Source organism: Cnephaeus nilssonii, assembly GCF_951640355.1.
Source record: "Cnephaeus nilssonii genome assembly, chromosome: 6".
Taxonomy (NCBI): domain Eukaryota; kingdom Metazoa; phylum Chordata; class Mammalia; order Chiroptera; family Vespertilionidae; genus Cnephaeus; species Cnephaeus nilssonii.
Window position 1 is genome coordinate 2,229,220 of NC_137077.1, and position 21,901 is coordinate 2,251,120.

Genomic DNA, 21,901 nt, shown 5'->3' on the forward strand with positions numbered 1-21,901 from the left:
GGCTCAACCTACCAATTTGCATCATATTAATTCTCGTCATCTGCGCGCAGGGTTTGAGGCGCGGCGGGACGTGCAGCCAGCCCACAGGCCGCCAGCTGCAGCCGAGCCTCACCAGGACGGACCCGGGGAAAGGACGCTGTCGCCGCCCATATGAGCCGAGGCCAGGAGGTCCGGGCGGGGGGTGGGGGGGTGCCCCCGGGCAGACCCAGCTGGGGTCTGAGGTACAGGCGGGGTCTCCCCCTAAGAACCCCTCTGCCCTCCCTCGTGCTGGCCGTGCCTCTCATAAGCCCAAGCCCGAGGCTGCGGGGTTCAGAAGGAGGAAACCAGTTGGGAGCTGGAATCCGAGCCTGGGCACGTGGGGGCGAAGCCAGGTCTCCCCCTCACCGGGTCTCCCCACCACCCGGAGCAGGCGACAGCGTGGCACCTCCATGCTCCTGGTCTCACCTGCGACCTGGTGCTGAGACGGGACCAGCCTGCCCCATAGGCTGTCATGACATAATCCCCACAATGCCCTGGGAAACGGAGACCAGGGCCTGGAGGCCTGAGATGCCGGGATGGGGGACAGTGGGCGGAGGAGGAGCCTGAGGCTGGAGGAGGCCGGGGACACACGGAGTCCTGAGACTGGTTTCAGGGTTGGGAAGTGCAGTGGGGGCCCACACCCCTCCTGGTCCCCGCCGCTCCTCTGCGGCAGCCCCCGCCCCGCCCCCGCCCCCCACACAAAGTCCCTCACGCAGGGACGCCTGCAGGCTCTGAGCGTCGGCCGGGCAGGCAGGGCTGCCAGGCGACCTTCCAGAGTCCCGGTCTCCATCTCCCCAGGAGCCACGCCGGCTGCCGGAGCAGCTGCCCAACGTGTGGCAGGTCCTCGTCGCTGGCTTTCTCCCGACTGACGGGACCGTGTCTCTCCTTCCCCATCTGGAAGTCTCTGCGGTGTGTGCCACTGGCCAGCATGTCCCCGACGGCCACACGACCAGCTCCAGGGGGCGCGTTCCCAGGAGAAGCACCTGAGAACGCGGGGCCGTCCTGTGACCATCACACTCCGGCCTCACGAGGGACCTGCTCTCCGAGAAAAACTGCCCACAGCGCCCATGGGCAGGGCCGCTTTTGGGGAGGGGGGCAGGGGTCAGAACAGGGAGGGCCTTGAATGCCACGGCAGGGTCTCAGGCTCCGGCTGAAGGAGGGTCAGGGTGATGCTGTGCGAAGACCACCCCAGGGTCTGCTGTGGGAGGGTGGGCTGTGAGGACCTTCACCCCATAAAAGCGTAAGTGATTGGCATGAGGATCCTGGTTTTTCTCTTGCCACCTAACAAAGGCAGCAGATTCCAAGAGCGGCCATTTCTCACCCCGCAGTGCTGGCTGTGGTCAGAGGCTGGGGGGCTCGGCCAGTTCTTGGGCATCAGCCCGCTGGGCTCCGGTGCCTCTCCAGGCCCTTCAGGGTGCTGGCAGCACGCAGTTCCTGGTGGCTGCAGGACTGAGGTCCCCATTCCATCCTGGGTGTTGGTTGGGGGCTGCTCTTACCGCCTTGACCTGCGACCCCCCATCTCAGCACCAGCCTGCCTCCTGGGGAACCCCTCCTCACCCTGGCCTCTCCGACTCCCTCTTCCGCTGCCCCCTGGAGAAGATGCTGCTTGGAAAGGGCTCGTGTGGCTAGGTCAGCGCGTAGGGTAACGCTCTTAAGGTCAACTGGAAAGTCAGCTCGTTACACCGGCAAAGGCCCCTTGGCACCGACTGCAGCCTCAGGGTGACCCGAGGGCAGGGTCTGGGCCGCTCGGCACTCTGATGCAGACGGAAGCCCTGTCTGCTCTCAGCTCCGGGCGCTTCCACGGTCCTGCCAGGCTCCTGCCGGGGCCGGAACAGAAGCTGTTTTCACCTGTGGCCCCGAGGGAGGCGGGCAGGGCAGGGAGGAGGCGGCTCAGCGAGGCCCTGGCCGCGGGGAGAGGCTTCCGGGACCCAGTGACCAGCTCAGGGCGTTTCGTCTCCCAGCCCCCCCCAGAGCTGATGAAAAACCAGCGCCCCAGCAAGGCTTCCGCGCCCTGAGCATCGGTGTGCCTGGCTCCGGGCAGGCGAGACCCAGACCGTACAGAGGAGCGAGCAGGCTGAGAGCACGCACCGGGCCGCCGCTGGGGCGGGGACCGAGCTCACTGCTCTGGCTCTAGAGCCCTAACCACTGGCCTGCCCTGCTGCCCACGTGACCTGGCCCTGCAGCCACGGGAGGCTCTGGCTTTGCTGAGGGAGCGCAGGAGCGACCGGGGAACAGGGTGGGCAGGACCTGACCGGCCTCACCCTCCGGGGGGCGGGGCGGGCTGGGAGGCAGACCTGGCTGCTGGCGGGCCTCTCCCCAGCTCAGGCCTCTTTCCTGGGGTAAACGAGGGGGGCAAGTGGCTGCTGCAGGTGCTACTTCATCCCCGCTGGGTGGGTAAGGAAACAGGCTTTGAGAGGGACCCACCCCCTCCATAGGGGGACCAGCGCCCCTCGGCCGGGGTACGGTCCACACCCGCATGGCCATAGCCTCGATTGGTGTCTTGGGGAGTGTCAAACCTCTGAGTCCGGTTCCTTAGGTCTTGAATTTGGGAAGTGGGGGCTTGGGGTTGGAACCCTAAGACGTTGAAGATGGAGAAGCAGGGACTTAGGGGTCCCGGGGAGGGTGGATGGCTCCCCGAAGAAGGTGGGGGAGGGGAGAAGCTGACACGGAGGCTGGAGGCCAGCTGTGGTGACCCCTGCCCCACGCCCACCCAGGGTCTCGGCCCCAAGTGCCTCCCTCCTGCCCGCCTGCCCTCCCACAGACGCTTGGGGCCTGGCTGTGGCCGAAGGCCTCGTGCCCCCAACTTCTAATGAAATGGCAGCGATTTTGACGTGGCAGGTGATCTTCTCGGGAAGCCGGCTTTAAATTTAGCTCCCTCCCCAGCCGGCGCTTTGAAAAGGCTGCTCTCCACCGGAGAGAAGGAGTGTGAGTCATCGGCCAGGCCGCCCTCCCCGCCAGCCCGCCGCCCAACCCCCACCCGGGGAGCAGCGTGGATTGCGGGGGAGCAGGCCTCCCGAAGGCAGGGAATAGTAAACAGGAACGGATTAAAGGCGCGTGGATGGAGCGGTAACAGTTCCCATGGCGGTCTGCGCGGTTACCTGCACCCCACCACCTCTCTCCCCATTGTCTCTCCCCTCCTCCCACCCGCCCCCTCTGCCCATCACCCCCCGCCCCCAGCGCAGCCCAGACTGGAGACAACACATACTTGCTGAGGGCTCCCTGGTGCCAGGGCACTTGCTTGTCACCCTGCCCCCCGGCGCCTGCCTCGTGCTGCTCCTTGCCCCACCGTGTGGAGTGGAGGCTGCGCCCCACCTTCGAGAAAGCTGCCTCCTGTGGGAATCCCCGGTGCCCGGATGCTTCCTGCACAGCCAGGAGACAAAGGGAGCTTTGCGGGTGTGACTAAGAAGGGTCTGGAGATGGGAGGTTATCCTGGATTACCGGGGTGCCCACACTGACCACAGGTGTCCTGAGGGGGGCCACGGGGTTCCTGCTCACTGACAGGTGGCCGCGTGCAGACGGGACGGAGAGGCAGGAAGGCGCCGCCCTTGACGGTCGGAGTGACCACAAGTCAAGGAAGCCCGCGGCCATGGGGAGCTGGGATGCTCCCCTCGGGCCTCCAAGGGAGGCGGTCCTGCTGACAGCTCGACGTCAGCCCAGCGGGGGGATTTTGGGGTTTCTGTAAGACAACGCATGCCTGTGTGTGTTTTTTTAAATATATTTTATTGATTTTTTACAGAGAGGAAGGGAGAGGGATAGAGTTAGAAACACCGATGAGAGAGAGACATCGATCAACTGCCTCCTGCACACCCCCTACTGGGGATGTGCCCGCAACCAAGGTACATGCCCTTGACCGGAATCGAACCTGGGACCCTTCGGTCCGCAGGCTGACATTCTATCCAGAGCCAAACCGGTCAGGGCGCATGCGTGTGGTTTTAGCCACCATGTTTGTGATCATTGGTTACAGCAGCCACAGGAAACCAGAGCACAGGGCTGGGAGGGGCATGAACTTGCCCTCGGTCACACGGCTGGGGAGGGGCCAAGCTGAGGTGAAACCCAAGTCTGACCAGTTCCCAAGTCCACCCCGTGACCTTCTGGAAGACCAGAAGGGACACGGATGCAGATCAAATACCTAGTTAGTGCCAGGCGTGCGTTTATTTCAGGATAACCAGCAGGACTGTTTCCTGTCTGACACAGCCTCAAATGTAATCCTCATGTTGACCCTCTGAGGTGGGTGGAATCACTCCCATTTTGTGGATGAGGAAACTGAGGCTCAAGGAGGCAAAGTAGCTTTGTCCAGGTGAAGGGCTGACTGCAGGGCAGGGGAGGTGCGGGGCGTCGGGAGCACAGCGAGGGCAGCCAGCCAGCACCCAGCAGGTGCGTGATGGGGGTGTGCTGCGCCCACGGAGGTGTGGTGCGCGCAGGGCGCATGGCTGCAGAGGAGGCTGGGAAGGCGGCTGGGCTGAGCGGGCACAGGGCCCGGGTGCCAGGAGGGTGCCTGTGCTTCAGCTGTAGGTGACGGAGGTCTAGCATGCCACGTGTCACCCGCCCAGGCTGTGGGCATCTTCGGAGTGAGCTCGCTCTCATCTCTGCGTGTCCAAGATGGACGTGGAGCCCTGCTGGGCGATGTGAGGGAGGTGGGGGGCTCTCCTCAATGGGGAGGTTTCCAACCCGCCCTGAATGCACACACAGGCACACATGGGGACACACACACACACACACACACACCACACAAACAGCACACCCATCCCATACATGCACCATACACCCATGTGCACCCCAGTCTCAAAGACCCCAAGCACCTGCGCAAACCACATCCGTGGGAGAGAGAAGGGGCGTGAATTCCTGGGTGGCAGATGGGCAACGGAGGCACCCCAGAGCTGCAGGCTTCCTGCAGGGGGCACCCTGGCACTGTGTCCTCCCTCACCCTCCAGTGAGGCGCCTCAGCCACTGGTCTGGACCCCAGTCCCATCAGCACCGGGATCCTGAAGGAGACAGGCCCCTCCCTGAAGGGCTGGCTGTCTTGGTGAGGATGAAGGCGCTCCGGCGAAGTGCTGGCACCTGGGAGTGAGCCGCAGGCGTGGGGCCTGGGCTTGAGGGTCAGCGGGTCGGAGCTGGAGTCCTGGTTCTGCTCCTTGCTGGCTGTGTGGCTCAGGGCAGGTGTCCTAACCTCTCTGAGCCCCAGTTGCCCATCTGTAAAGGGAGGACCCGCCCAGTGCTGTGGTGAGGAATAAATAAAACGAAGGATATAAAGGGCTCAGCCCGGTTCCTGGTGAAATGCAGCGGGTCCAGCGCAGTGAGAGACGGGTCTGGGGGCGGGGAACTAGCCTGCCCCCCAGAGCACTCAGACCCCCCTCCCGCCCCTCCCCAAAGGCGATCCCTCTGTGGGGTCCTCGAGGAGACTACCATGTGCCCCCCCCCCCCCCACGACCTTCTTTACCATGGGAGGTCACTGGGTCAGGGACAGAGGAAGGTGGGGAAACTGAGGCTTACTGAGGTTGGCTCACTGGCCGGAGGCCACGGAGTCCAGCACAGCCTTGTCGTGCAGGTGAGGGGTGAAATGGGGGGGGGGGCACAGGAATAGGGGGCGGCGGGGGGAGAGGAAACGGAGGCTGGAGCAGGAGAGGGGCCCAAGCAGTAGTCTTGGTCAGAGAGGCTGGGCTTTTCCTAGGAAAGTGGGCAGAGGATCTGCCTGATGAGACCCTCACGCCCAGCCCGACCCTGACATTGACCCCTGGCATTGACCTCCAGCAGGTCTGGCTACAGGGAGGGTCTGGCTGGGGCTGGGGCGTGCACTGCGGGTGGGCCCTCCCGGGCCAGGTGCGGGAGGGGCTGGGAGAGCCTGGAGTCCAGCCTCACTCAGGGCTGGGAGCCACCAAGAGGGAGGCCGGTGAGGATGCGGTGGGCCTGGGGGACAGACTCAGAGCCAGGTGCGGGAGAGGAGAGAAGGAGGAGGGAGAGAGGAACAAAGGAGGAAGGAACAGACAGAGGGAGGAAAGCGGGGGGAGAGAAGGAAAAGTCGGAAGGAAGGAGTGGAGAGGGAAAGGGCAGGGAAAGATGCTGAGAGGGACGAACAGAAGGAAGGAGGAAGGAAGATATCGCCGAAGGAACATCAAGAGCAGCACCAGGGTGGCGCGCGCGCGAGGGAAGAAAAGAGATTGCGAAAGGAAAAAATGAGAAGAGGAGAGAGAGAGAGAGAGAGAGAGAGAGAGAGAGAGAGAGAGAGAGAGAGAGGCCGCGGAGGGCGCAGGAGAGGGGGGAGCTCCGCGCGGCGGGGCGGCCGGCTGGGAGCCGAGCGGGGAGAGGGGGCAGCAGAGAGGGCGCGAGCGAGAGAGCGACGAGCGGCAAAGAGTGAAGTGGCGGCGGCGGCGGCGGCGGCGAGCGCGGGGCCCGACGAGCATGAGCGCGGCAGCGGCGGGCGCGGCGCGGGGAGCGGGGCCGGCGGGCGGGCAGGCGGCTCGGACCGCACCGTAGCCGCGGGCGGGCGAGCGGAGGGGCATGCGGCCGGCGGCCGGACCACCCGCCGGAGCCCCAGCCCGAGCCCGAGCCCCAGCGCCGCGCCGCGCCCCGCGCGCCTAGGAGCGGGCACCTTCCCCGCGCCCGCCCGGAGCCCCCGCGCGCCCCCAGCCCCCGGAGTCTGGACAACTGTTGCGGCGAACGCGGCGGGGCGGGGGCGTGGGTGGCCCCGGCCCCAGCAGGAGGCTGAGCCCCGCAGGCGCGGCTCCAGGCGGCGGAGCGAGGAGCGAGCGGCGGCGGGCACGAGGTGAGCCGCGCCCCGGGCGGCCGGGCGGGGGCTACGCAGGGGGAAGGTGCGCCCGGGCCGGGGTCCCCGCGCTTTGGGAAAGGGGCCGGGGGGCGGAGCTCCTGGCGGAGGAGGGTTCCGGCGAGTTGGGGGCGGGGTCTCCGGCGCCCGGGCTCCGGAGAAGGGGTGCGGGCGCCCGCAGCCGGCGGGAGGAGTGGGCGCCCGGGGAGAGGCCGGGTCGGTGCGTTGCGATCAGGGTGCTGTGAAAAGGAGCCGGGGACGCCCCGGGGGAGACACTGGGGGCAGGAGCCGTGTCGGGCAGCCGGTGCCCAAACATTGGGATCCGCGCCAGGGCTCAGGAGGTCGGGGTCGCTGAACCCGGGAGAGGACGGGCCGGGGTGGAGGAGCAGTTCGGGGCGCAGGGTGCCGGGACGCGGCTGCTGGGGCTGGGGTCCGCGTCCGAGGCAGGACCGGAGTCCGAGGACCCAGTCCGGGAGCGCAGCGAGCTGGGAGCCCCTCGCGCGCCAGGAGCCCCGTGCGCGCCCGACAGGGTCCCGGAGCCTCGCTGGAGACCCGGCCGGTCCCGGGGTCCCGGGGTCCCGGGGCGGGCGACCCGGAAGGCTCTTCTAAGTGCGCGCCCCTCGCCGTTCGCCTGTCGCGTGGCCCCAGCGGAGCTGCCGCCGCCTCCCGGGACCGGGACCGACTCAGTATTGATCCGGTGCCTGGGGCCCGGTGGCCGGCAGCCGCCTCGGAAGCTCATTAGCTCCCGCGGTTGCCATGGCAACGGGACCCCACGCGTCTTCAGGTTATATTTATTCTAATTATTATGATCATTATTTGTATTTGTTACTCGGCCAGAGGAAACAAGAGAGGAAGGGGACAGCCAACCGTCATGTCTTCGGGGAGCCAGTGCCCGTTGGTGGGGCCATGGTGTCCCCAGGTTGGAGTCAGGTTCTCAGTGTGGGTGGCCTGGCGGCACCCCTGGGCGGTGGGGCCGGGAGGAGGAGGGGAGTTATGTAATTGCCTCTGTGTCTGCCCTGCCCTGCCGCTCGGCCTCTCTGATCCTTTGCCTTCCCGATGGCTCCTGCCCAGGGAGCCCCGACAGGGCTGCGAAGAGACGAGCAGCTGGGTGACCTTGAGCAGGGAGCTTGACCTCTCTGAGCCTCTGTTTCCCCACCTGTAAAGGGGCCTGGGAGCCAGCCCCACCTCCGAAGGTTGCTGCGAGGTCACGAGGAAGCGCCGAGAGGTCTGAGCTGCCGGCTGTGCTGCGCTCTCCCCGCCTCCTTCCCTCGTGTTAGGAGGGTTGTCCCCAGCGGGTCTGAGTCCTTGGCCACTGGTGTCCTGCGGCTCTCACTCTGGCTGGGACGGGAATACTGTGCGGCCAGCCCGTCAGGCCCCACTCAGACCCAGGCCAGGCCGCTCCTCGTGGTCCCTCGTCCGCTCCCTTGACAGGTGGTCTGAGTGTGGCCCCGAAGCGGCGGCCGGGCAGAAAACGCTGTTTACAACCCGAATCAGAATAACCCTCGAGTCCCAGTGCCGGCCCACGACAATCCCCACGATGGTCAGGGTTGCCCAGAATGGGGGGCACCACCCCCCGCCCCCTGGATGTGTGACAGCTCGGGACGAGGCACCTCCCCGACAGCAGTCACCTCTCCGGGAGGCCGCTGCTGTGCATCCTGCCGCAGTGGAGTGTGGAATAAGAGGTGCTGGAAAGTTCCATGCAGCGGGGCCCTGCCCCTCACAGCTCAGGCGGGAGCCCGGGTGTGGGGGGGGGGGGGGGGCGGTTCTGCCTGATTCTTTAATGTCACCCTCGCACGGAACCCTGGCTCTGTCGCAGGCAGCTGGGGAGTGTTGGACCACCTTCCTGGTTTGGCTTAGAGCTGTGTGTGTGTGTGTGTGTGTGTGTGTGTGTGTGTGAATGCATGTTCGAGAATGTGTGTGTGTGATGTGTGTGTGTGTGTGTGTGAATGCATGTTCGAGAATGTGTGTGTGTGTGTGTGAATGCATGTTCGAGAATGTGTGTGTGTGTGTGAATGCATGTTCGAGAATGTGTGTGTGTGATGTGTGTGTGTGTGTGTGTGTGAATGCATGTTCGAGAACGTGTGTGTGTGATGTGTGTCCCACCCCCCTCTCTCAGGCCACCACCCGGGGCTTATGGGGCAGCGGGACAGGACAGGAGGGGTGGGGGCAGGGCCCGTGCTGCCCAGACCTCTATGAGTGAGAGAGAAAGGGATCGAGGCCCACCCCAGGGACATCAGGAGACCGCTGAGAGCCACCCCCTTGGTCATCCACCGTCCGTCCATCCGTCCATCCATCCCTCCCTCCCTCACTCCCCTTCAACCAGCTCAGCAAACCCCCAAGTCGTCCACTGAGGGCATGACGTTTGCCCTCGGCAGTTCTTCAGAACATGGCCCCCAACAAGTCATGGGGTTGGAGCTCTGCCTCGGGAGCCAAGGAGGTGGGGTGCAGGTGGGGCGCACCTGCCCCAGAAAGCCTGAGGAGGGGGTGGTGGGGGCGCCTGGCCCCGAAGCAGGCATGTATCTGCCAGAAGAAGCGGGGGGGGGGGGGGGGCGGGGGCAGAAGGTGCGCTCTCAGAGACCCTGCGGGCAAAGATGCAGACCGCAGGGTGGAGGGGGGACCTGCAGAGGGTGGGGGCTGGGAGGTGGGAGGGGGTGGGGTTGCTGGCCGGGAGAGCAGGGGGAGATGGTGCAGCTGGAGCAGGGCCGTGGTGAGGGAGCTGGACACCTGGTGAGGGCTCAGACAGCAGGGGCGGGGAGGGAGGGGGCGGGTGGTCAGGCTGGGAGCTTGGGTGGGAGCTCATAGGCGGGTGGGTAGAGGGAGGGGTGGTTTGGACAAGATGAGTCTGCTTCCAACTCTAAGACAAGCACACTCTGGCCAGCCCCTCCCCCCTGCCCGCTGTGCTGTGGGCGGCACAGCCTCAGGGCCAGGCCCGTGGCTTCTGGGGGGGAGGTGGCCGGAGCACCCAGATCTAGTAGCGGCTTCCCTGGCTGCACCTCCGTGGTGGTAGGAGCCCGGCACCCCCACTGTGTGCCAGGCCCGGTGCCGAACCAGCACGGAGCCCACATCTCATTAGTCCTCGCGTCGACCCCACAAGCTGGCCGCTCTCCATCCTGGGGTACAGATGAGAAAACAGGCTCACAGAGGTCAGCAATAACCCGGCGAAGGCACACCTAACCACTGCACCACACAGCCCGGAGCCTGGCCAGTGCCTGGTGGCGACCAGGGTGGCTCCTTAGACGCAGGGCAGCGAGCCACGGCGGGTCAGGGTCTTGCGTCTCACACCCCAGTCGCTGTCCTGTGCACCAGCTCCGGATGGTCCAGGGGGCCCACCTCACACTGATGAAAGGGATCCCCTCTCTTCTCGGGGATGCTCTACCCCTTTCCACTCAGCCTCTGTGGCCTCAGCTCCTCCCTGGCTGAGTCACACAGAAGGTGCGCATTGACCTTAGAGTGAACCAAGAACCCCATCCCTCCCCCCCTGCCCCCCAGGGAGGCTTTTCCCAGCCTCGCTGCTCTTTCTAGAAGTTACTGGAACAGCAGTTCATCCCTAAGAACAGTGGGGTCTTGTTTCCTAAACGCCCTGCCCGGGGCCTGGCCGGCAGGAAGTCCCATCTCCTCCTCCTCACCTCCCTCTTCCCTGCCTTCCTCCAGCACATGCGTTCCGACCCCTTCTCCCTGGGTGACCCAATGGGGTCAGACCCGCCCCCGGGGAGCTCCTCGCCCCGACACGACCAGGACTCGGCTGTGTGATGGCTGACTTGGCACCGGCCTCTGACCAGCCCCTCCTCCCTCTCCTCCTTGGCTGTGACCGGTTGGGAGCTTGGGGGCGTCCTGACTGGGCAAAGCACTTGCCCTCTGGGCCTGGCTTTTCCGTTCAGCAGCGCGGGGCCGTGAGTTGCGGCGGGAAGTGTAGTGGGGTTTTCAGCATGGGAGCCCCACTCTCCACAGCTTATAGTTGTGTGTGGGGGGGGGGCAAAGATAGGGACCCCAGCGTGTGAGAGGCCTGTGCGCCGTGCTGTGATGTGGGGTGCCCAGAAGCGGCTGCTGCAGGGCCTGTGAGGGAGCCTGACGCTTGTCTGCTCGCCCACATACAGATGGGGACACTGAGGCCCAGCGCCGCGGGTGCCCTGCTCAAGGTCACAGTGAGGAGGGCGTCCTGGGAGGCCGAGGTGTTCGCCGAGAGGGTGCAGACCCACCAGATGGGCACTGACTGACTGGAGCCGCGGAGGCGGCTGCCGGGAGTGGGGGAGGGGCGCACACACCCCGCGGACAGTGGAGTTTGCACGAAAGCTCTCCCTCCAGAAACCGGGCTGCAGAGTCGCCCCGCCCGGGCCGTCCAAGTGGAAGAGCAGAAGCCAGATGAGATGCAAATGCCTCCCTTCCCAGACCTCCCCACGTCAGACATGAATGGAGCGGCCGCTGGCCTGTTCCGACAGCCTGCCCCCCCTACTCCCCCCCTAACCCCCCCCCCCCCGGCCCCCCGCACTGGAGCGCACACGCCCTGCGCCGCCCATCTGTCCGCACGCACAGCCACCGCCGCAGATGCACGCAGTCGCCGTCCAGAAATTAAGGAATAACGCATGGGTTTCCCAAATCACACCCGTTTAACACTGAATTCCGTTCTGGAAGCTCTAACAGCCCTGGGAGGGAAAATCACAAATTTTTTTGGTTCACACTTCCCTGGAAAAGGAGACACACCGTGATCTTTTAAAGCCCAGCTACATAATCTGATTATTCCTCCCTGGCAGCCCGAGAGGTGCCCGCGGAGGGGGAGGGGGAGGGCCGGGTGTGCTGGCTCTGCCGGGCGGTGCGATGGGCAGGGGGAACCGGGCTGGGAAAGTTGGTCTCCTGCGCCAGGTCCGTAGCGCCAAAGCTCCGAGCAGCATAATGGGCTGGAAATGAAGTGCCGCTCTCTCAGATATTGGCACAAATTAAAAATAAAGGCGAATTCCTTCCAGAACCCAGCGCGCGCCTCTCCTCCCGGCTCCCTGAGCGGTCACAGAGACGCGGCGATCTGCTTTCACTCTGGGCTCCTGCCCTTTGTTGGAGCATCTTCTGTGTGCAGCTGGATTTACAGCCCCCGAAACGGCATCTGGCTTTCATCCACACTCCGGAGCACTGTGCTGGGCCCAGGGGACAAGAGGTTATTAGAAGAGGACCCTGCCCTGGGGGTGGGGGGTGGGGGGTGGGTGGGCGTTGCAGTGTGTTTGTTCTGGGCAGGAGAACACAAGAAAACCAGACCTCTGTGAGGCCCCACCCGGCCTGAGTGGTCAGGGAGGGCTCCCTGGAGGAGGTAACTTCTGGCTTGGATCTTGAAGGGTGGATAGGAGTGTGCCGGGCAGAAGAGGCAGAGGGCATTTCCAGAGCAGGAGCAGCCTGGGGAAAGTCTTGAAGTGGGGTTCAGACAGGCACGGACGGCCCCCCGAGGCATCTTCAGGATTCAGTGTTTGCCGGTTCCTTTGTTGCAAAGCCCTTTCATATCCCGTATCTTCCGGCGCCCTCACCCACCCCGGGTTGGTCTCCAAGTCTCTCCTAGGAGAATGGAGCCCAAAGTGAGGTGGCCCGGGTCACAGCCAGACAGGGCTCTGAGCCTTGGGGTGGTGGCAAGTGTGGTAAGCCATTATATGGAAATTCTAAAAAAAATCAAAGAACCACAGACACTAATACCAAAATCCACAACGTTCCCTTTCTCCCTCCACCCGAGCCTTGCTCCTCCGTAGGTGCCGGCTCTGAGCTTCGGCCTCTGCATCCAGAGATGGGGGTGGGGAGCCCCAGCATCATCCCTGAGTCCCAGCGGCCGGCCCGGCCCGTGGGTCAGCCTTGCGCTGGCGGGAGTCCAGCACCGCCCCTGGGCTCGCTTCTGGTCTTTGTTGTGGGATTTTCCAGGGAGCAGGGCGGGACTGTGGCCTCATCTGGGGTATCTGTCGGGAACCTGGTCCCTGGGACCTCCAGGCCTTTGGGAATGAGCTGGCCTCTGAGCTGAGGCCCATCGTCAGGGCAACGGGCCGAGCTGGAGGCGGGGCCCTGGCACAGGTCCCCCGAGAGCAGCCTGGAATCACCGAGGCTGTGCTCAGGGCTCCGCCTGGGAAAGTCTCCGCCCGCTTGCTCCTCCCTCGGAGACCCTGGGAAGTTACATAGTCTGAGCCTCAGTTTCCTCATCTCCAAACGGGTTATTGCGTGGACCAGATAAGATCCAGTTGCCGCAGGTGCTCGGTTAGCACACGGTGCGGCAGTGCCACTCGGCCACTGTGGACAGGAACATCACGCTTCCTCAGTTCCCACCACTCCCGCCCCCCGTGAGGCAGCCGGGCAGGAACCGGGCCTGGTCCTCCTGAACCCCAGAGCCGGGATTCCACCACAGTGGTTGTTGATTGAATGAGGAAATGAATCAAGCAGGCCCAGCCATTAGACCGCGTGGTGCCTGCCCAGCGCCATGGCAACCACAGAGCTGGTGAGACAGGAGGCAGCTCCAGCGGGCTGCCTGGCTTCACACCCAGCCCCGCCTCCTACCTGTGGCCAGTGCCGGCTGCTTATTTCACTCTCTCAGCCTCAGTGTCCTCACGTGCAAAACAGGGTTGACCATGCTGATGCTAAAATGACTTACAAGCGTGTTTGTGAGGGTCAGAGGTGAGGAGTGGAACATTCCAGGCTCCTGGGTCGCTGGCAATGATAACCATTGTTTACTCCCACCAAGTTCTGGAGGGACTGTCAGGGTTTAAATCCCAGTCTCCCACCACTAATAGCTGTGTTACCTAGGGCAAGTTACAGCACCTCTCTGAGCCTCAGTTTCTTTACTTACAAATGGGGATAGCACCCCCCTCACGGGGTTTTTTCAGGAGTTAAATGAGTTGTTGAAGGGAGGTGCTTGGTGCAGAGACCGGCACATAGTAGGTGCGCAGTAAGTGTTGCTGTTGTGATGATCACCACGGCTACAGGGGTGACTGACACCCCGGGCACCCAGAAGCAGTGCGCTGCTCTCTGTCCTCGAAGGCTGGAGGCTGCCTCGTTCCTGACGAGCTCTGTAGCCAGCACCCAGCCCAGGTCTTTGGACTTGTCTGCAAATGAAGGGTGGATGGAGGGATAGCAGGATGGATGGGTGGATAGATGGGTGGGTGGATGGATGGGTGGGTGGATGGATGGATGGGTGGATGGATGGATGTGTGGATGGATGGATGGATGGATGGATGTGTGGATGGATGGATGGATGGATGGATGGATGGATGGATGGGTGGGTGGGTGGGTGGATGGATGGATGGATGTGTGGATGGATGGATGGATGGATGGGTGATGGATGGATAGATGGATGGATGCGTGGCTGGATGGGTGGGTGGGTGGATGGATGGATGGATGTGTGGATGGATGGATGGATGGGTGATGGATGGATAGATGGATGGATGCGTGGCTGGATGGGTGGGTGGGTGGGTGGATGGATAGATGGATGGATGCGTGGCTGGATGGATGGGTGGATGGATGAATGTATGGGTGGATGGATGGATAGGTGGATGGGTGGATGGATGAGTGAGTGAATGAATGAATGAAGTCTGTGAAGAAGCATCAGAAATCTCAGATGAGGGCAGCACAGGCAGGGGCAAAAGCCTGGTCACAGGCTTCCCTTTGAGGGCATGAGCAGCGAGGAGGCATGAGTCTTGTAGCCAGATACGATCTCTTCTCTCAGGAACATTTGCTGTCCCCATTTCAGGGACCGGAGATGGTGGCCTGAGTCTGGGGGCCCAGGCCACCTGCTGGCCTGGACAGTTTGGTTCTGGAGCTGACAGAGCTGAATCAGACTGCGGCTTCTTTTTTGGTGTGTCTGACCCGCCGGTCCCTCCGGAACCCCGGGAGATGCTGCCTCCCCTGGGGCTGCCGTGACGTGCAAAGACAATGCGCTGGAGTTGCCTTTGTAATCTGTATGGTGCAGGAGTCGCCCCTTACCTGCAGGTTCACTTTCTGCAGTCTTTTCCCGCGGTCAACCAGAGTCTGAAGTACTAAATAGAAAATTCCAGAAATAAACCATTTATGAGTTTTAAACTGTGTGCCTTCTGGCCCCGAAGGCCTGCCTTGGCGAGCTCTCGGTCTGCAGGAAGAATGGGCACAGCTGCCTTCTCTGCCCTGGGCGTGAGTCCTGCGGAAGGGGCGGTGCAAGTGTGGGTTCTGACAGAGGACGGGGAGCAATCCTGCCTGGGGTGAGGCGGGGGGGGGGGGAGCATCACAGAGGCCTTTCCAGGGGAGGCGGCACCCAAGGAGGTGGAGGGTGAATTGACCAGGTCGATGAGCAAGGACAGGGCGACATGGAGGCAGAGGAGCAAGGCACACGGAGCCAGAGGAAGGAGCCTGGGGGCTTCCAGGACTGGGCAGGGCTGCCCTGGGGCACCTGTGGGAAGCTGAGCAGGTGAGGCTGCAGCAGTCGGCATTGGGCCATCCCTGAGGACCCAGGGAAGTTAAGGAGCTTGGACTTGACTCTGCAGACCAAGGACAGCAGATATATGGCATAAGTGCCACCACCGGCCTTTACTGTGTCTGGAGCAGACATCACTAATCGATCCCTCACCGCACTGAGTCAGGATGTACCCTGGCCCAGCCGCCCCAGGCAGCCCCAAGCAGTCGATCCTGCAGGTGCCTGAGATGACCCCCCGTTGGCCCTGCTGCTGTGGTCCCCGGGGATCACGATGGTCCTCCCTGATGCTGAGGGTGGGTGGCTCAGCCCGGCACGCAGAGCACTGTCCTGGTGGGACAGGAAGGCGGCTGCAGCCCCGAACGCCACTCGGCCTGCAGGTGCCCTCGCGGCCACGATGCCCGGGAGTGCGGTCCTTCGGCAGACAGCGGAGCCTGCTCTTCTGGGGAAGGTCCGGTGGGTCTGGGCATGAGCATGCCTGGGAGTGCAGGCCCCCCAGGCCCCCAAGCCAGCGGTGAGCGCAGGGCAGCCCGCGTGTCCAGCTAGGGCCTGGCCGAAGAGCAGGGCCACTGGGGGCGGGGAGGGCCCGGCAGGATTCTGGGCAGGACTCGGGGAAGATTAGGAGATTTTCTCTGAAATTCAAACAATTGGACAATCTGTTCTGGATCGATTTAGAAGCAGTGAAGTGGAAAAAAAAATAAAAAAGAAACTAGTGTGAAAGCTATTTTCTCTCCCTCACAGCAGGGAAGAGGGATGAGCAGCAGTTTATGTGCAGACTGTCCGAGGCCAGGGCTGGGCCCCTCACCTCCTTGCTGCTCCCTCCACCACCGCCCAACCGCTCAGGCCTCCACCCTCTGCATCAGCCCTGGGGAGCCGTCAGCCTGCAGGGGCCTCGGACGGGGACGTGGCCGTGGCCACGATCGGCACCCTGAGGGCGGTCCCTCCGATGCAGACAGGAGTGGGAGGCAGGGAGGCCTGGCCTCTCCCTCAGACCAGGGCATCTCCACGCCAAGGACAAGCATGTCTGTCTAGTTCAGGTTGTGCCCCCAGGGTCTAGAGTTGGGACTGGCATGTAGTAGGTGCTCATTAAAAGTTTCCTGCCTGAATGTTGGATGGAAGACTGAGAGGAAGGGTGGGGAGGGGGGCGCAGGAAGGAAACTGAGGCTTTGAATGAAGCCATCTGCTCACGGTCACACATCTGCTAGTTGCCGAGGTGGGATTGGGACCTGATCCGCCACCCCAAGACTGGATGCCCCCCCCCCCCAACACACCTGTCCCTGGGGCCAGGAGCATGTCTGAGACATCGAGGGGCCTCCCACGGAAACGACCCCTCCTTTCCTCGGCGCGGTCCAGCCCACTCCTGACACAACTCCTACGTTTCGTTTTCCCCGACTTGAGCCAAATGCTCATTGTTTTAAAATAAGCGTGTTCAACATAAGCAGCCCCTGAGCTGGCGGAGGAGGGGAGGGAGGGGAGGCCCTGGTTTCACATGGATTGTCTCATCTGATCCCCACTCCACCCACGTGAGGCTGGGTCAGCACCCCACGCCCCAGGGAGAGGTCCCGAGAGGCCGTCACAGGTCCAGGGTCCTAGGGCAGCTGCGTCCCCTCCCCAGCCGGCCTGCACTCGGTCCTCTGTCCAGCCCGGCTGTGGCCCTCTGCACCCCCACCCCCACCCCCACCCCCACCCCCGGGCTCTGTGGTGAATGCTCTGTAATGTTACCTTCGCTCCCCAGGAAACCGAGCCAGCTTTCCCCACAGCGCACTGATTAGACGGGAACACTTTACCTCCATGTCAACCTTTGCTGTAAAGTTAGCGGTTTCTCCCCATTGTAAGCGACGATCGTTTTCGAGAAGCAGGAGCTGATGTGGAGGGTGAGGGGTCACCGCCCCGGCGAGGACCGAGGTGGGAGAGCTGGCCCGCCCGGTGCCCGGTGCCCGGCTCTCCCCTGAGCCACAGGGACCTCGGCCTGCGGGCGGGGCTTCCCTCTGCATCTGCCCGCTGTGCCGCCGCCATGCTCGGGGACAGGCATGAGGACGGGGTGCCTCCGAGGGCGTGCCTGGCGGGTCTCCCCCTTGCCGGGCCTGCCCCTCACCCACCCAGCAGCTCACCCCTCACTCCTCCTTGGAGACTGGCCCTGGGCGGGGCCAGGGGAAGGAGGCAGCCAAGCCAGGTGGGGGACCGCGGGCTGAGCGTGGCTGAGAAGTTCAGTTAGGGGTGCAACAAATTTGGGGTGCCGGTGCCTCGGAAGTGGAGATGAGCAGGATGAGGCTGTTGTGTGTTCAGGTCTGGGCCCCGAGAGCTGGTGGGGTGAGTGAGGGTTTGCTAGTGCTCACTTTCAACCCCCCCAACCCCCACCCCCCCACCCCGTTTCCCTTGCTGTCCGGCCACGGCCACCGGGAGCCCTAACACCAGGTCTGGCACTGCGGCCTGTGTGGCCACCCCACGGGGCAGCTGGCGCGGTTGAGACGTGCGTCCGGCCAGCCTGGCTCTCGGCAGTTGCTGGCTCACCTCCCACTCAGCGGCTTCGGTGCCAGTGGCAGCGAGAGTGGGTGGGAGGCTCGTTAACCCAGAAGTGGAGCCGGGTCTGAGGGCCCCGGCCGCGGGGTGAGCCGCTCAGGGCGGGGTGGGGCCGCGGGGTGAGCCGCTCAGGGCGGGGTGAGGACCATTGTGATCCCCTGTGGCCCCCGCAGCCTGCGTGCCTGTTTGGAGTTGAGGGGCCTACAGGCAGCTCGGCTCAGTCACAGCGGACAAGTCTCCGCCGCCGCGGTGGCCGCCAGTTCGGGGCTGGAGCCTGGTTTGCTAGAACTCCACTGGCTCCCCGCTCTGCCCCTCCGCGCCCAGCCCCCCATCAGACCAGGAGGACCCGCAGGCCTGCTGCTGCCCCCAGAACCTGCTGCGCCGCCCCAGCCAGGGCTTCTCCAACCCGCAGGCGCCCTGCCCCGGGGCCGCCGGCCTCCGAGTGTGCAGCTGGGTGCCCAGGGCCTGGGTGCCATCCGGGCCCGGGAGGCCGGGTGCTGGCCCGGGACTGCACGTTGCGAGTCCGGGCTCTAAGGCGGCTGGGAAATGGCTGCCTGGCGGCTAAGGCCTCTTTGGAGGGCAGCCTCTCCGTGACCGGGCGCTCTCGGCTGCTCGCCCTGTAACTGCAAGCGTGAGGCCTCGCACGAACTCGGGCGGCCCGCAGACCCGGTGACATCTGCTGCCCGCCCTCCGCAGAGGAAGTCCGGCTCTGGCCCTGCACAGTGGCTCTCGGATTGAGCGACAATCAGAATCCCCTGGAAAGCCGGGAAAGGTGCCGATTTCTACCCCCTGCCCCTCACCCCCCTCTTCCTGGCTCTAATCCAACAGGGCCAGGGGACCGAGACCCCGAGCTTCTCACCAGCTCCCCCTGGGCGCGGGGCACACCCCAGGCAGCCCTGGCCCAGCGTCTCCCACGACAGTCTCCCTTCATCTCATCCTGCCTGAGCCCCGTCCCATCGGGCGGAGGAGGAACCCGAGGGCCTGAGAGGGGCCTCCGTATCCCAAGGCCCCGGGCTGAGACTCCGGCTCTTCCCCACCCATGCTGCTCCCCGACCAGGTACCACCCGGGGCGTGGATCCGACACGCCTGGGCATCTCCTAGCACGCCCCGCTGGGTGCCTGGCTGGGTCCGCGGCGTTTCTGGTTGCACCCCGGGTCCTGTGTTAGTAGGGACACCTCAGAAGTTGCAGAATGTCATCTCCTTGTAGGGTTGGTGGAGGTCAGGGGTCAAGGGCATGGCCCGGAGCGCTTGGCCCCCGCAGGGCTCGCTGTCTCCCTGCCTGACCCGCAGAGCGGCTGGCAGCGGGCGGTGCGTGCCTGTAGCTGCTCTGCGGGTGTCCTCGCCCCCTCAGGCGGGGACCCGCCCTGTCACCCCGAATCACCTGCCATCCCTGTGAACGGTCAAGGGCACCTGCGCCCAGCCCCCCTTCACCCCCCTCCTCTTCCCGTGACCTGGGCACCCGCTCACAGAGGGAGAAGCGAGCGGCTCCATGTGGTGGCCGGTCCAGGAGGGAGGACAGGGAGGGGGGAGGGGCGTGAGGGTCCACCCTAGACCAACTCCAGCTCCCCGCCCACACCCGCGTTCTCCCTTCAGCCCTTTCCCAGTCCCCGCCTGCCCCGCCGCTCCCGCCCCAGTGACCGCTGCTTTGGACACAGCGCACGCGCCCACCCCCTCCCGCCCAGCTTCCCGAGGGCCTTCTCATCCTGGGCCCCCCTCGGGGTCATGGCTGCTGCCGAGCTCCGCCAGCCACTCCCTTCTCCCCGCTCCCCTCCCGCACAGGCAGGGCCAAGAGTGCTCAGAAGGGAACACACAGTAGGAGCTCAAATGGCTCATCCCTCCCCATGTCACTTCCCTCCTCCTTTGCTCTGCTCCCGCCCTTCCTCACTAAGAGGGCCACCACCTGAGCTAGGGGGTCCTCATGACTCGTGGGGTGCCAGGGGCCTGGAGCGCTCCCCTGGGCTCTGCGGCCACTGGGGCCTCACCTCCCCGCGCACTGGCCCCTCGGCCTCCGAGGTGCTGGGCTCCCTGGGGGAGCTCTCCCGGCCCACACTCACCGGTCTGGATGAGGCCTGCTCACCGGTCAGCTCTCAGCTTCCTCGGGGGCCCCCACCCAGACCAGGGTGCCCGAGTCGTGGCGTGTGGGTGTCAGGCTGGCTTCCTGGGGGCGGGACGGGCTGTTCAGCCCACAAAGTGTGAGGTCCCTGACCCAGTGCCACCCAGCCGCACAGTCCGTGTGGAATGAATGAATGAATGAATGAATGAATGCCTCCATCTCCTCCTTAATCCCTGCCAGCACCCCTTCGAGGTGGGTGTGTTATCCCCATTGACAGATGGGAAACTGAGGCTCAGCATTCCCCTGTGAAGGAGGGTCCGGGCCAGGGTCCCTCCCATGGAGGGGCCAGAGCAGAGGTCCGAGCGAGGGAGGAGTCGGGAGCCTGACAGGCCTGTGCGTGTCTTTCCTGTCCGCTGACAGTGAGGCGCTCCGTCCTTCATGTGGAGTTTTGTGTCTCCGGTGGGAAAAGATGCCGCTGGGATTTCCAGGGCGGCTTTGTCTCCCGGTGCAGCCAGTCATTCAGGAGACAGAGCGAGGCCGAGGGTAGCTGAGCTGCCGAGGGCCTGTGCGGGTCTCGGCTGAGCCCTCCCTTCGCTGAGCCCTCCCTTCATGGGGGGGGGGGTGCGGGGGGGGGGAAGCCGGCCGGTGCAGGAGCCGGTAGCCCTGTGGCCTGGGGCGGGGGAGCAGGGCCCGCTCCCCACACACAGACCTCAGTAGGGCGGGGCTGTCCAGCTCAGCCTCCTTCAGCTGTGTGCCCTGGGCAGGCCTGTCCTCTCCCTGGGCCTCGGTTTTCTCACCTGTGAAGTGAGGTGAATGGCAGTGCCCACCTCGGAGATTCAAGGAAGTCATGGACGTAGAGGACTTGCTGAAGCAGAGCTGGCCCAGGGCAGGGGCTCCAGAAAGGGAGCCATGGAAACCAGCCGAGGTTAGACCTTGAACCCAGATCCCAGCCTGTGGGCGGGGGGGCAGTGGGGTGTCTCTGAGGGACCAAGGCCCAGTCAGGGAGAGAGTTGGTGGTAACCTGCAGGCTGCCCCAATTCTAAGACCCGTGCCAACGCCCCCACTGCCGGGTCAGGGTGGAGCCGAGGACCCTGAGCGCCCACAGGGCCCGGGACGGGGGGTCAGCTGGCTAAAGGGAGCGCTTGCACCTCGAGGCTGGTGCCAAGGCCCTCGCGGCCGCAGGGCGATCAGGGCTCCCCAGGCCTGGCTCTGCAGACCTGCTCTTTGCAACAAAGGGCACCTGGCACCCAGGCCAGCGAGTGTGGGCGGAGTTCCTGCTCTTTGGGCAGCCAACATTTACTCAGCACCTACTGTGTGCAAAGCGTGGAGTGGGGGACACAGAGGCAGCCCCTTGAGGAGCTTGTACCAGGCGGGGGGCAGTTAGTAGGTGGAGCAGAGGCTCGAGCCCCTCCAGCCTGGTGCTCAAGCCCTCTCCCTCGCTAAGGGGCGCGTGGGGGTGTCTTAGGTCCCCAAACCGTCAGCAGTGGGGCTCCAGAGAAGTCGCTCCGGAGCACCGGCTGGCGGCATGACCGCTGCTTCCTTCAGCACCCCTGCAAGGTGGGGGCCTGGTGCCCATTTTGCAGGCGAGGAAACTGAGGCCAGTGAAGTAACTTGCCCAGCCGGGGCCCTGGCGGGAGGCTGGCCTTCACCCCGATGCCTGTGGGAGGCCCTCAGAGGGTATTAACCAGCCTCCCCTTTGAAAGCCTCCCCAGCAGGTGAGGATGGGTCGTGGGGCAGGGGCAGTTCAGGGAGACCCCATGGAGCTGGAGGACTCGGAGGGGCCAGGCTCGGCTGGCAGGGCTGCACGGAGAGAGGGAGGCCGTGGCGATGGGAGCAGCGTGCACCTCGGGCCTGCGTGATGCTCGCTGAGAGGATGTGGGTAAGGGCCGCCCGTGAACGTGTTCCTCTCGGCCTGTGACCGTCCCCCGTGCGTGCACTCGGCCACGGCGGGGCACAGCGACGCTGTCCTCTCTCCCTGCCGCCCGCCGCTCCCTCCAGCGGGCACGGGGGGTCAGGAGGACACGCTCTGCCCTTGCTTCACGCGGTGTCACGCCTCCCGAAGTGCTCATTCCCGGACGCCGCGTTTCGGAGGGAGGTTTCACCACCTGCAAGTGGAGGTTGTCCTGGAACAGGCGTCGCAGGCTCCGGACGAGGTCGG

At 64.6% G+C, this 21,901-nt stretch overlaps 1 protein-coding gene across 2 annotated transcripts in view; it reads left to right on the top strand.

The window, feature by feature from the left end:
- Positions 1 to 6,363: 6,363 nt before the first annotated feature.
- Positions 6,364 to 21,901, top strand: part of SHISAL1 (shisa like 1) — a gene marked incomplete at its 3' end in the record, with an annotated part of 49,145 nt that continues 33,607 nt past the window's right edge. Inside the window, exon 1 of one of the 2 annotated variants that reach the window (XM_079775071.1) lies at positions 6,364 to 6,778. The remainder of the gene's footprint in view (positions 6,779 to 21,901) is intronic. The other variant, XM_079775072.1, reaches the window with a different exon arrangement.